This window comes from Argopecten irradians, chromosome 14, assembly GCF_041381155.1.
Source record: "Argopecten irradians isolate NY chromosome 14, Ai_NY, whole genome shotgun sequence".
NCBI classification, from domain to species: Eukaryota; Metazoa; Mollusca; class Bivalvia; order Pectinida; family Pectinidae; genus Argopecten; species Argopecten irradians.
The window spans coordinates 26,879,315-26,893,363 of record NC_091147.1 but is presented as its reverse complement, the minus strand read 5'-3'; the positions used below and the strand labels follow the sequence as shown (position 1 = coordinate 26,893,363).

Below are 14,049 nucleotides of genomic sequence, written 5' to 3'. Positions count from 1 at the left end.
CGAACCCGAATCTCCAGCATGGTAAACCAATGCCTATCATGATAAGGCCAAAGTTGTCAGCTAAGTAAGAAAAGTTTTTTAAACTATTTTTTCAAGTCGCATCATTCACCTGGTCAATTTCGTGAAATACACGAAGTTAAAGGCTCCAAACGGATCAACGATGTTTATGACATTTGAGGTCGGTACACCGAGCTTCGTTGACAGAAGTCCAATACACACAACGTGTCGGTGACCGATTGGACACGTGTTCTCGTCAGCATATGTCATTAAAGAATATTAGAATGTTTATTTCCGGAACGAAAACAGACATTATTCAGTAGCTCATGTTTGCGTTTTGTTTACGTTCTTTGATTTCATATACCTCAACATTCCTGTTAGTTAATACTTTTTTTAAACCTAATAGCTTTAATTCTTTAAAGACAATTTTACCTTGATCGAGACAACATTACAGAATGAATAGGCTCTTTAAAGTTATATTTCTTGTAATTTTCACTGAAACGATATGTCGTTTTAACATTTGATATTTAAACATGGTCATGTATCTTGATGATTTAGCTCCCCAAAACCATATGTATGACTATAAGAAATCTAGGGATCATATATTCCCGGTTTTGAATAAAAAGCCTTCAATCACCGCCATGTCCAGTACCTTGGGTTTTGTCGGAATTTTGAATCGTACCACGTGACTGACGTCCACACGTCCTGCACGTGATGATCCAGGTAACTAAGCGCACATGTGTTTGTTTACGTTTTCCTTCTGAGCAAATCGTGCTGGTATATGTTCACAGAGCGAGTATTTGAAACATCTAATTCACACATTGCCGTTATTCAAAAATGTGTGTATCAAATATTGTAATGTGCGAGCATTAATTTCTCTGTAGATCCAGTCTGCTGAGGTCGACCACATGTTTTGTTTACAACCCTCGTGTCACTTTGAGATTGTCGCGACGATGTTCGGAAGAGTTCGGAATAATTCGGCATCTTTCGAGCCTATTTTCATGTGTACACGTTAACAAGATTTTTTGCTTTTAGAATAAAAAATACTTCCAGTGCTGCAACTTTATAAAAAGTGGTGAAATTAGAAAGTTTAAACCTCGGACAGACGGAGAAAAATGTGTATAGCACCTATACAGTTTTTACTATGACAAAAAGAGCGTAAGTGATAGACCATACAACTTTAATGTAATGGACATCTGTCATTTGACTGTTGTTGATTGACCCCAGTATGTGAATACAAGGCATAGTGAAACTGGTATGTTGTCTAACGGAGCTAAATTGGCAAAGAGTAGAAGTATACTTTAGAAGTACACACACGCTAGATTAACCTATGCACCAAGTTTGTAAATTGGCAGCCACTAGTTCGTCTTTGGTCCTATTTGTAGGTCGCACAGTCGCTTATTCAAACTCGGAAGACATAGACCACGACTGCTGCGGTTTTTCTTATGAATATTCATAAGTTCATCATTTTTGAATTCAATGTTTCTATTTACCTAAGTTGACCATTGCATCAAAGATACTTTGAAGCAAAAGTGATATTTTACGCCCAGCATTGGTTTTCTTTTATGAATATTCATAATTTCGTACGTCATTAATTAAATTAAAGATTTTGTGAACTTAAGTTTACCATTGCATCGAAAACACTTTGAAGCAAAGTGATATTTTACGTTTAGCATTGGTTTCTCTTAGAAATATTCATAACTTCAAAAGTTCTGCGGTTTCTCTTATGAAAACTCATTACTTCATAAGTGCTTTACTCGTGAAAATGATTGATGTTTCCGCCTGACTCGTTGAAATATAACTGGTATTCATCAAGAAACAAGGAATATCCTTTATATCAGAATAGAACTTACTATTTGTATTTGTAGTAGGGTTTAAAGAACCCTATGAACCGTCTAATAAAACTATTCCGAATACAACTTCAGATAGAACGTCATATTACCCCTGCGAGACGTTGATGAATAATACATGAATATTCATGAATAATTCATGCATAAAATTCATGAATATTATTCAATAATTCACGAATCATGAATCCTTTTATTCGTGAATTCATGAACATTCATGAATCCCTTATTAATTAAATTATGAACTTCAATGAACAACTATATCATGAAAATTAATAAAACTCATGAATTACAACTCACAGCAGTATGCACAAACAATTCATGAATATTCATGAAACTTCATGAACTGGAACAATTCAAAAGAGTGAAATCACCAACAGTTTACTCTGTTCATTATACTTTCATACTGCCACAGGCAAGTACTAACAAAATGTTTTCAGAAATCAATTTCATAATACATTCCAAGTTGATTAGTAATTGTCCAAAATAAACCTATAGTTGTAAAGCATGATAGTTTATATGGGCAATTTCATTCAATAACATTTGACAAAATTTCACAAACCAATATCTATGCTTAATCACTGTAGCAATATCAGTGTGCAACAATTTCATGTTGGAAAAGAACTGCAGATAAATCAAAACTTACTGAAAGTGTTCATCTGTGCTTAGAGAAATCCAGGAATGGAATAATACGTTCAGTCATGTGCCAAAACTTCCATTTTAAAATGCATAATGTTTCCCCTTCCACACGCCAGCAGATTCAGCAGCCATTTTGGTTGGTGACTGTTTTGGCGGGAAATATATATAGAAGTCACGTGACTGATATGGTCATGTGACAAGTCATGTGACTTCAGTGGATATTCATTAAAATTCATTTAAATGAATGAAATAGTATGTCAACAATCATTCATGAAGTTTTATGCATATCTGATATTCATTAAGATTCTTTGAATGAAACAATTTCGTTCATTTTGAAGAATTGTAATGAATATCAGTCGTGCATAAAAATTCTTGACATATTGATCATGAACAATCATGAATGCTTCATGGATTCATAAAACGTCATGAAGAGTTCATGAGAGTCATTTGATGAATATTCATGAATTTTTTTCATGGACCACAATCTGCTTATATTATTGAAGTTCATGAATCATTCATGAATATTCATGATGTCATGAATACCATCTCGAAGAGATATGGTAACAAATAATTAATGATGAATATGTAAAAATGATCCTAGGTCCATATATCTGTCGTCGTATTGGTAAAACGTCACTACAGACGTCCACAAGGAGTATGCATGTGTTTCAATCTAACTTCGATTGGTCAAGATTTCCGCCTCAAACTATGGCGCAACTAATCAAATTAGGACGATCTGATTGTAAACAAATATTCGTAATAACGCATCAATGGCCTATTTTCCCAGGGATAGGTTAAGTAACAGAGCGACTTAACCCTGGAATTGAGGATGTCATAACTCAAGAGCTTAAGAATTAACGAATTTCCTGAATTTTAATGAATTACGTAAAATTGACCTGAAATTGTAAAGAATATGACCTGAACTCACATGGATATTTATTTCATGTCAATTTCAGATCAAGATATATTGCCAGTGTCATACGTGATGTTGTTTCAATGTGTATTTTGAAATGGGTCAATTAATGCATTAGGCATTATGACGTTTTTAATGAATACCACTTAGTCTAGTGATTTATCTTCATTAAAATCTCTGATTTAATCATCCAATCACTGACACCATTTAAACAATATCGATTGTTAAAAAATTGCTTTGATCTTTAAGTTGTCTACAACAGGTTACAGCAAAATCCACGTGGGAGCTAATCATGTTAAATATCCGTTTTAAGACAACCACTTTTTCATTCTTTCAAATGGTTTGCAGATGACCACTGTATATGCATATCGGTCATTATTTTCATGGACTATGCAACTAAATTACAAATAAATAAAAATATAATCAAATGAGTGAAAAGAAAGTAAAAAAGTAATACAACTGACCGCCAAATTTTAGAAGAAAAATGTGGTCGTTATACAGGTTCCGGGGTCATCTTCAACCATATGATATATTGTTGTATGTCAACACAATAGATATCACTACCATTGTCAGCTTTATGATAGAAATGTATTTGGTAAGGGTCAATACTGCAAAGAAGAATATTTGTACGTGAATGTTTAATTATGATTATCAGATTAATTTTTAACATTAATCAATTTTTGTAATATATGCACCGCATTTTGGTTTTTAGATATATCATGATTTTTTTTCTAATAACTATAGTACGTATTGCAAACCACATTGTTTCTCAAATACTATATTTCGCATCCTCGTTAATTTCAACATCTTCAATACATTAATTAGCGATCATGCGCTGTGATTTAAGTATATTTACATTTAAGAATAAATCAAATGTTATAAAGAAAAATTCCGCGAAAAAAATGGAATGTGCGTTGAGCTCTCTCATGAAAAGAAATAATCTAAAAACACATAGTGATTAACAGTAATCCCATACAATGTACGTACATTGAAATTTTGTATAAAGAATAGCTGCTGAGTCTCTAGATGTTTTATTGGTCTAATGAGTTTATATTTTCCTTCTAGTTAATCGTTTCATCTTGAATGGTAGCTTTCTTTAATCGCCATATCTTATATTTCAGTTTTATTTTATCGGCAAATCTTGAAATACTATTTTCATTTAATTGTCAAAATTTGAATTATTTATCTATAGTTTTATTTTATCGTCAAATATTTAAATACGTGTTAATTTAATCGTCATATTTTAAATTTTATCTTTAATTTTATTATTAATCTCTCAGTTATAGTTTTATTTTACATCAAATCTTGAATTTTTTAATTATAGATTTTTTGTCTCACGTGATCTTGAATGATAGTTTTTGCTATCGCCTGACTTGAAATATTGCTTATTAGAATGGAAATTTTGAAGTATTGTTTTGTGCCATTAACTCATCATAAAGCATCTTGAAGTATAATCACTTGATTTTGAAGAACTTTTGTATACTGTTGTCTAGCCTTCATAAATAGTGTTTTTATTGTTTGCGAAGCTTTCTGAAAAATTGCTTTTAACTATACTCTCTAGCCGATCATAGTCAAATGACCGCTTCTATACAATGCGTTATGTACACTGGAAACAAAGCTTAAAGCTTACATCTGTTCATCACACTTTAATGGTAAAACAAAACACCATTTGTGATGATGTTCTAAAACTAACGAAAGACAATCTCGTTGCCAAATCCTCTAATACAAGTCTAATATAAACTTCAATTAACATCTAACCTCTCCATTGTACCCCGATTTTGTTTATGAGACATTTTAAGGGGAATTAAGCGATCCCTGTAAATCAGACAGCATTGTTTTTGTCTGTATTACCCTACGACCACTATAGATTGGACACTTTTGTTTTTGTATCTAGATTCCCATGTGTTGACATTACATAAACCTGCTGGTGATCGAGCGACTGCATGCGGAACTCATTGGGCGTTATAAATCAATAGCAATTACAGTTGAACCGGCAAAGGAATGGGAATGAAGGCAAAACAAATGATTCCAAATGAGGAATTTACACAACACCAATGTCTACTGATGTAGAAGTCTGCAATAAAGTAGCTCACTTTACGGGATCTCCTTGACTTTATTATGTAGATAGGTGTGAGGGAACTGATCCTCCCGCCAGCTGACATCATTCAACTCTCTCCGATGACGTGGGTGGTACTCACTGTCGCACTACCGATGACGGGGGCGGACATGTGTTTTACGTAGGAGGTCGTCAATCAGTTCGTTAGCCGTTTGTATTGTCGGGAATTTAAAAGATATTTAGGGTTGATTCCAGACGTATTGCATTGATGTATTATGTGACAATACTTTCCAAATGTCTTTTAATTAACGTAGTATTATACAGACATACAGTTTGTGTTCATTTCATGTTAGGAAATTGTAGTTTACTCAGTGTCATGGGTGTTCTACTTTAAAAAAGGAACCCGAGTCCCGCATATATACATTTCCTTATCTTAAAATTTGTTTCCATTAAACTTTCAAAATCAACGTTAGCAATACGCGAAATTATGTTTGTAATCCAAATAAAATGGTTTGATCAAACGTTTAACTGCCTTTAAAAGTACTAATATACCAAATGGTGATACAGACTTGCCCGCGGAACAATTGATATTAAAACAATTTTGTGAAATCTTAGTCATTGCACTGTAGACCTGGGGTTTTCGTGGGTCATTTTTGCTGTTTTGATTTAAACGAAATAGAAAATTATAGCGGTATGAAATTTCCCAATTTGTCTCTCAGATATAATTCACATATTTCTCAATTTATCGCAGAACAAAATTTCGCGATCATATATCAAAATTTCATGAAACCACGAAAAATAATATCAACATGAACCCGATCTACGGTATTTAAAGTTTAAACACATATAACCAGTAGTATCCACTCATTGATAGCGATTGATTAATAAAGCTTCGCAAGTTTAATGACATCGCTAATGATACAGGAGATCCAGAGGGATCTTGGCGCATACCAAAGAACGATCCATGTCTGACAATGGAAAGATTGATCTTTTTTCTGCTTTTCAAACTTTTTCAAACATACTACATATAAAATTTGAGACAGATCGCTTCAGTGCTTTCTGAAAATAGCGATAACAAACTTTTAACTATAAAATCCAAGAGTGCTGCCTGGCAGCCATCTTGTTTAACGATCTATCCCAGAATGCAATATGCACGACTAGGGCCCTAGGGAAACCCACATATGAAATTCGAGAATTATCCCTTCAGTACTTTCTGAGAAATAGCGATAACAACAATTGTTAACGGACGGACGGACAGACGAACTACGTACAACGGACGAAAAGAAATTTGAATAGCCCACCATCAGATGATGTAGGGCTAATAAAACATTAAATAATTCATTGTTGACCTACGTGATTATATTCCGTATCAACATATATTGCAACAGAAACAAACCTTTATACGTAATGACCTTGTTACACAACCAGTGCCAAATTGTGATGTGGTGATGGCTAATATAATGTGTCCACCGTCACCTTTATCAGAACAATGGAAACGAACCTATTCGGAGATTCCTCTTATCAGTTGGATGAGATACTTACCTGCCCGGGGGTAGAGCGATATGTACCTTTGGATATCGTGCAGACACATATCAACCTTAATGATATTGGTTATTCATGTCTGTAGACATAATTATCAGCAAGTATAATCTTGAGTCTATAAAAACTGACATATACTTCCAATTGCTCTGTTGATAAATACGTGTAGGTGTTACGCACCGGTGTTACTCGCTAAGTATTATATATCGCGCGATGATTACATAGAGGGTACAAACAAGTGGCTGTTGGATATGGAAATTATTTCACAAGAACTACATTTGGACATGTGTTGCGGCAAAGTGAAAAATAATAATCAAACCATTGCAAGCAAGTGAGAGTCCGGCCAAGGTGGTTCAATTCTACCGAAATCACCCCAGCATTCTCTTATTGCAACCACTAAATGTTTTTTTTTTTTTTTTTTTTTTTTTTTTTTAATTTTGCTTTGATAGTTTATTCTACGAATGGGAGAACTGGAAAGATTGCGACGCCCCCACACATTCGGTTTCGCATGCGGTTTGTTCTGCAAGCAGCGATCGGAGTATAGCATAGCAACATGACGTCATTCAACAATCTGTGACGTAAAAATGAGAAAAATGTAGTTTGGGTCAAAATATCGACTAATCAAAAGACCGGAAGGTGTTATTCAACAAGTGGAATATATTTATCTAATATTAAATTTCGCCAGTCTACCCTCCCCTCTTTTCCCCCTTCTTACTATCTATATTTTTTCTTCTTATCTTTCTTTATCCTTCTATGCTTAATTTTCTTTCCTATTAATAGTGCAATACACATGTATTTATTTATCTAAATCTTTCAACTTTTAAACCAAGCTAGAACCTCATGTTAATATAACTCATATTTTCATTTAATCTTTACATTGAAAAAAAATTGTCGAATGAAAGATCGAATAAAGCAGATGAAAATGATGATAGAAAGTGAAGATTATAATAATATTAGTACTGAGTTATCAATGTATGAAGATAGAAGGTAAGTGCTGAGTGAATTAATTCAAATGATGAATGTGGTTTGGAATTGTGATAATTATTTACTCTCTAGGCACACTCTCTATAATTAATGATTATGCAGATATCTTGCAATTAACTAATCACCTAATTCATCTCGCACACATGTACATGTAAATGAAGTGAGTGCAAATATCACTGTCCGTTCTACTTTTCCTAAAGCCTGACTAGAAACACTGTTTCCAAGAGTTGATATTTTTCGCAATGGAAATTTGCACGCAAAACTGTATATAAACATGAAACATAATTGTGAATGAATACTTAACCAAGAAAACTGAAATCTATTTCTATGACAAAGATGATTTTCATGAAGAGGCAACAACGCACTGGTCAAAACCGTTGGAAATACAGGATGCAATTTTTCAGCGTAAATATTTTCTCAAAGCCGCTATCTGTTGACACTAATGATCGGGATAAATGCCCAAACTAAGTCCTAGGAGAAGAGAAATACTTTACAAAAAGAGATGTTAAGCTTTGCCGACGCAAGCAGGTCACAACACTACCACAGCCAAATCAATCATTTGGTTCCTCACGACATATGAAGTCTAGCACCGTAGAGTAAGACAATGCATTTGTCAGAAGAGTCAGCATTTGCAAATGCATACTGTGTTTGAGTTTTATCAAGTCACTGCAATTTGTCACAGCGTTGACGAGTGATCGACTTTGGTGAATATTTAAACCAATTGAATTGATCAAAGTGACATTGTAAGTGTATGAAGAATAAGGTGCTACTGGATGTCTTTTGTATGGCGCTGCACAATAATTAGTTCCCGTGATTAATTGAAAACGTGTAATTAACTAATGTAGTTTGGCAATGAATCAATCTCTATATAAAAACAAAAAACGTTAGGAAGACAATTCAATATAGTAAAACAATGATATTATTCGAAAAAAAATAAACCAAATTTTGCATATTGGAGTTTGAGGCACATAAGTATGCAAAAGGCTATGTTATTACGGAAATATTACCATACTCTAAATATAAATTTCTTTTTTGTGCGATTTACTTTCCCGAAGTCCGCAATCAGAATAAAAGAGAGGTATCGCTTTGGACCGTTTTACGGCCACTCAGTGATAAGCAAAATATTTTGCATGAAGATACATTAGGATCAGCTGCATATTGCATGATATTCAGAATATCCGATTTTATCTGCGCTCATGGTAATTTAACAGGTCAAAGGTCATAGGGTGAAAATTCACATTTTTCTTGTTTAAGTCATAATTTATTAATTATTAGAATAGTCATAACATTTTTTTGCAGATTTTGCCTATAAATATTGGGTTTTTGATGTTCAGTTCAGAAAAATGATGAAGAATTCAAAAGGTGGGTCACAGTGACCTAGTTAAACATTTATTCTATTTTGGCAAAAAAACTTTCATATTTTTTGCTGAAAACTAGGATTTTTCAAAAAGAATTTTTTCAAAACTAGGATTTTTCAAAGATTTGATGTCTTGAAATTGATGTTTGGTACTGCATAAGGATCTTATCCTAGGGTCACATTGGCTAGGTCACGTACATAAATTAGGTCATATCAAATGAATGGTATCATCTGTCCACTAAGAATATGCTGCTTTCCCATGTTTTAAGCATGATTTTAAATTATTTAGACTTGTTTTATGAGCTTAATTTCAAGCAATGCCTTCACTGAGGTAGGATGTTAGAATTATGCCTGCTGCCCCACTGCATGATTGTGAATGGCGACTAAATTTGGAATCTTAATTTCAAGGTTACCTAGATGAATAGTTTACATTTTCAATCATTCCATAGCTTCAGAGTGACGTTTAGTGCTTTATTTATGTTCTGTATTGATCTGGTTAAGATGATGACAGATGATAATTATATGAGCTGGGTGACGGGGATTATTTAGGTCATATTCAATAAAAGGTACATTCTGTCAATTATATATCTTCTGGATTTTCTATATATAAAGCAAGAGTTTAAGCTATTTAAGTTTGTTTTATGAGATAATCTCAAGCAACACCTGCATTTCAAACATTTTCTTAGAATTGTGCCTGCTGCTCCATTGCATGATTGTAAAATGCTACTAAATATGGAACCTTCATCTCGTGGCTTTAGTTAACAATATCATGTATTTAACATCAAGTGTTCACCATATGAGAATATTATCTTATTACTATTAACTGTTTTGTATTGACAGGAAAATTTTCCTGAGAAACAAACGTTCTCTATGATATTTGAGACATTAACCTAATTTTGATCTAGGAAGCCACTAGAATTGAGATCCCAGATTTAGTCGCCTTTCCGATCATGCAATGAGGCAGCAGCCACAATTCTAGCATCATACATGCGATGTAGATGTTACTTAATATTTTCTCTTACAACAAATTTAAATAGCGTAAACACTTGCTTAAAACATGGAAAATCCAGAAGATACTTAGTTGACAGACAATAACAATTATTGAATGTGACCTAATTTATACACGTGACCCAGCAAATATGCCCCTAGGATGTAACAATCTAAAGCAGATCGTGTCAAAATACAAATCAAGTGTTAAACATTACTCTAAAGCTTTGAAATGGTTGAACAATTCAAACATTTTCATCTCAATTACCGCAAAATTAAGATTCCAAATTTAGTCGCCTTTCGTAATCATGCAGTGAGGCAGCAGGCATAATTCTTACATCCTACCTCAATGAAGGCGTTGCTAGAAATTAAGTCTGTAAAACAAGTCTAAATAATTTAAAATCGTGCTTAAAACATGTGAAAACAGCATATGCAGCATATTATGCTTAGTGGACAGATGATACCATTAATTATATATGACCTAATTTATGCTCGTGATCTAGTCAATATGACCCTAGGATGTAATCATCGTAAGCAGGTCATGTAAAGATCCATATGCAGTACTAAACATCAATTTCAAGACATCAAATCTTTGAAAAACCTAGTTTTTAGCAAACATATCAAATTTTTAATGCCAAAATAGAATAAATGCTTAACAAGGTTACTGTGACCTACTTTTTGAATTCATCATCATTTCTCTGAACTGAACTTCACAAATCCATTATTTACAGGCAAAACCTGCAAAAATGTTATGTCTATTCTAACATTTAATTAATTAGGACTTAAACAAGGGAAATGTGAATTTTCATCATTTGACCTCTGAAATTACCAGACGCAGAAAAAATAGGATATTCTGAATATCATACAATATGCAGCTGACCCTAATGTATCTTCATACAAAATATTTTATCTTATCACTGAGCGGCCGTAAAACGGCCCAAAGTGATATCCCTCCTTTGCGAATGTTTATCACCGCAAACGCATTGATATATATATCTGCATTAATTTATTAACTGACTATTAAAAAAAGATAATCTAACCGAATTCAGTTTCAAATAGATATTGCAAAATCTTGTAGCGCAAAAGAAAGGTGGTTTATAGTATTCAGTTACTCGTCCTAAAGGGTGAATTTGTTGTCGGCACCAGCAGAACATATCAATGTCCAGCTAAAAATTGATCCAAACCTGCTTATATTTTGCCATTGGAAACAACTGGAGTTCTCAAAAAAGAGAAAAAAAAAAAAAAAAAAAAAAAAAAGAAGAAGGAGAGAGAAAAATAAAAAAAAAACAAAAAACAACTGACAACCAACAGGGAAGTGATTATTGTCGTAAAACATGACTTATGTTCTTCATCGTACCGCATTCGTCATCATACGATAACTACTTCGCAGGCCGACGCTCAACTCAAGCTCGAGCTCGTTATTTTAAGAACGCGATAACGTAGAAGAGGTCTGTGTATCGGGCTGTAATCCTTGTATGGCCTTACGGTAATTACCGCTTGGGTAAATCCTTTCTTTTTACTAAATCAAACGATCTTTATAAAAAAGCCGTTCACTATAAAAACTATTGTTTTAATAGTAACTCTGAGAAGATATTTTTAAAATTCAAAAGTTGTTCCCAATTTTCTCTCAGGTTTGGCGATATGGAGAGGAATATGTTGACAACAGTTGACGGATGCACACCATGTTTGGGACAAGAACACTGTATGTAGCTATAGGTAATTGCCAATTTACAAAGCGTAATGTAAGATGTTGGGTATGTTTGATGGTCTATCGAGGAAATTGGGTCTGATTCAACGGCGACCGCTGCACCAAAAACAAGGTCACTCGTATGACTCTCACATCGGCAACACAAGTAAACATTGACGAAAACCGTGTAACTCGTTATAAACACTCCGATTAACAATTCTAGGTAATATAGACGGATGAACCATATCTGTGACACGCTCAAAATAAGGCAATATCCTTCACGCAACTCAGCCTGTCACAGAGGTATTATTTGATTGTGTCAAGGAGTAAGAACATGATGTATTATAGAGCTTGTGTGGAATTACCTGCGTCAATAAACATGTTACGACAGTGTGTGGCATGCAAACTGTGCACAAACTGATTACTATCAACATGCTTATTTTAGTGGTAGTTTAATTTTAGCGGTTTTCGTGCTCCCTTTTAAGCGTCAATTCATGTACATGTACAGTGCTAAAATTGTACTGTGCCGAAATCAGTACATTTACTATACGTGTTTAATTTATTGTCGATGAATTTTTGAAACATCAATAGAAAATTACGTTTATCAATGATAAAGTTGACGTAATAAAATGAAATGTGTCATATTTGAGTGAAAAATAAATTTCTCTTGGTGTTTCAGTGGACCATAATCATTATCATTACATTAGTATCCACAGACAAAGAACACATGCATTTGAGTTATTGAAACATTTATAAATATCGACAAAAATATGTTTACACTCAATTGCGATATATTATTCACATTATCAATTCCAGAAATGGGAATTAATGTACTACCGATTCAACATTATATGTCATGGAGTATTATTAAAACAAAATTAATTATAAACGTAACTTTCAATTGATATTTCAAAATATCTCAGTGGCACCACAGATCATTACACTTACGTCTGTTCTGCTCCTGATTATTTGTCAGTATAAAGGAAGTGGGACGACAGGTTCACCTACAAGCTGTTACGATACGACGGACGAGGTCTGGTGTCTCTGGCGATTTGCTTCAGTGTGATGACAAGAGATTCCAATATTGTAAAGAGACACAAAACGAATACAACACAGCCTCCCAATACATTAACTACTTACACACATCACATACAGGAAGCCATTCTTTAATTTAAACATACGCCATCAGAGCAATATACTTATTTGGTAGTTTTTGCAGTATAAAATGATTACCCATACTTTTCCATGTGTCGATCCTCGATCTAAAAATCAATATTTATATTGATGCATAACAAGTACGGTGGCCGAGTGGTTAAGGCGTTGGACTTAAGTTCCAATGGAGGTATCTCCGCGTGGGTTCGAACCCCACCCGTACTACTTTGTTTTTTTAATGCCAAATTATTTTGCATCTAACAACGAAATTTCTTGAAATTGTCATACAAATATATGTCATATCCATAAAATGTGCAATGTTAAAGAGTGTTTAAGCAATTGACCATCGATTATGTGATCCTGCTACGCCGTAAAAATTAACAGACTATTTTTTCCTAGAACCAACTAAGGCAACGTTATTTCATCTGAAGGAGTGTCATACATAAGACAATATTTCTTACAGATCAGAATGTATTTAATGTAATAAAGTAACCATCACAAAACATTACGCATACTTATTTGTCTTGCCTATCCCACTTTATAATAATGGTTGCTAGTCTGTTTAAAATACGTACAGGACACAGTCTACTTCATTAGATCTTATGGGTGACGAAATTATTCTAGTTAGTTTGGAGTGAATGATTTTTTTTTCATGAAGTATGAATTTTACGGAAATTCTCAAAATCCGAAATAATTTAGCGTTTGTAACCCACAATACGTTAAACAAATGAAGTATGGGAAAATATACACCATACACTATATACCGACTGATGCAAAGAATATCTAGACCAAGTGTACTGAACTCGAAAACAAACAAAAACCCTCAAAAAATAATTTTGTATGTATTGTGACAAAAAGCAACCTGACCAGGTTTCGATTCACGTGAAAGTG

General features: G+C 33.7%; 1 non-coding gene across 1 annotated transcript; it reads left to right on the top strand.

Annotated features, from left to right (window-relative positions):
* Positions 1-13,300: 13,300 nt before the first annotated feature.
* Trnal-uaa (transfer RNA leucine (anticodon UAA)) lies at positions 13,301-13,383 on the top strand. Its single transcript has one exon. It is a non-coding gene; the product is annotated as a tRNA-Leu (tRNA).
* Positions 13,384-14,049: the final 666 nt, after the last annotated feature.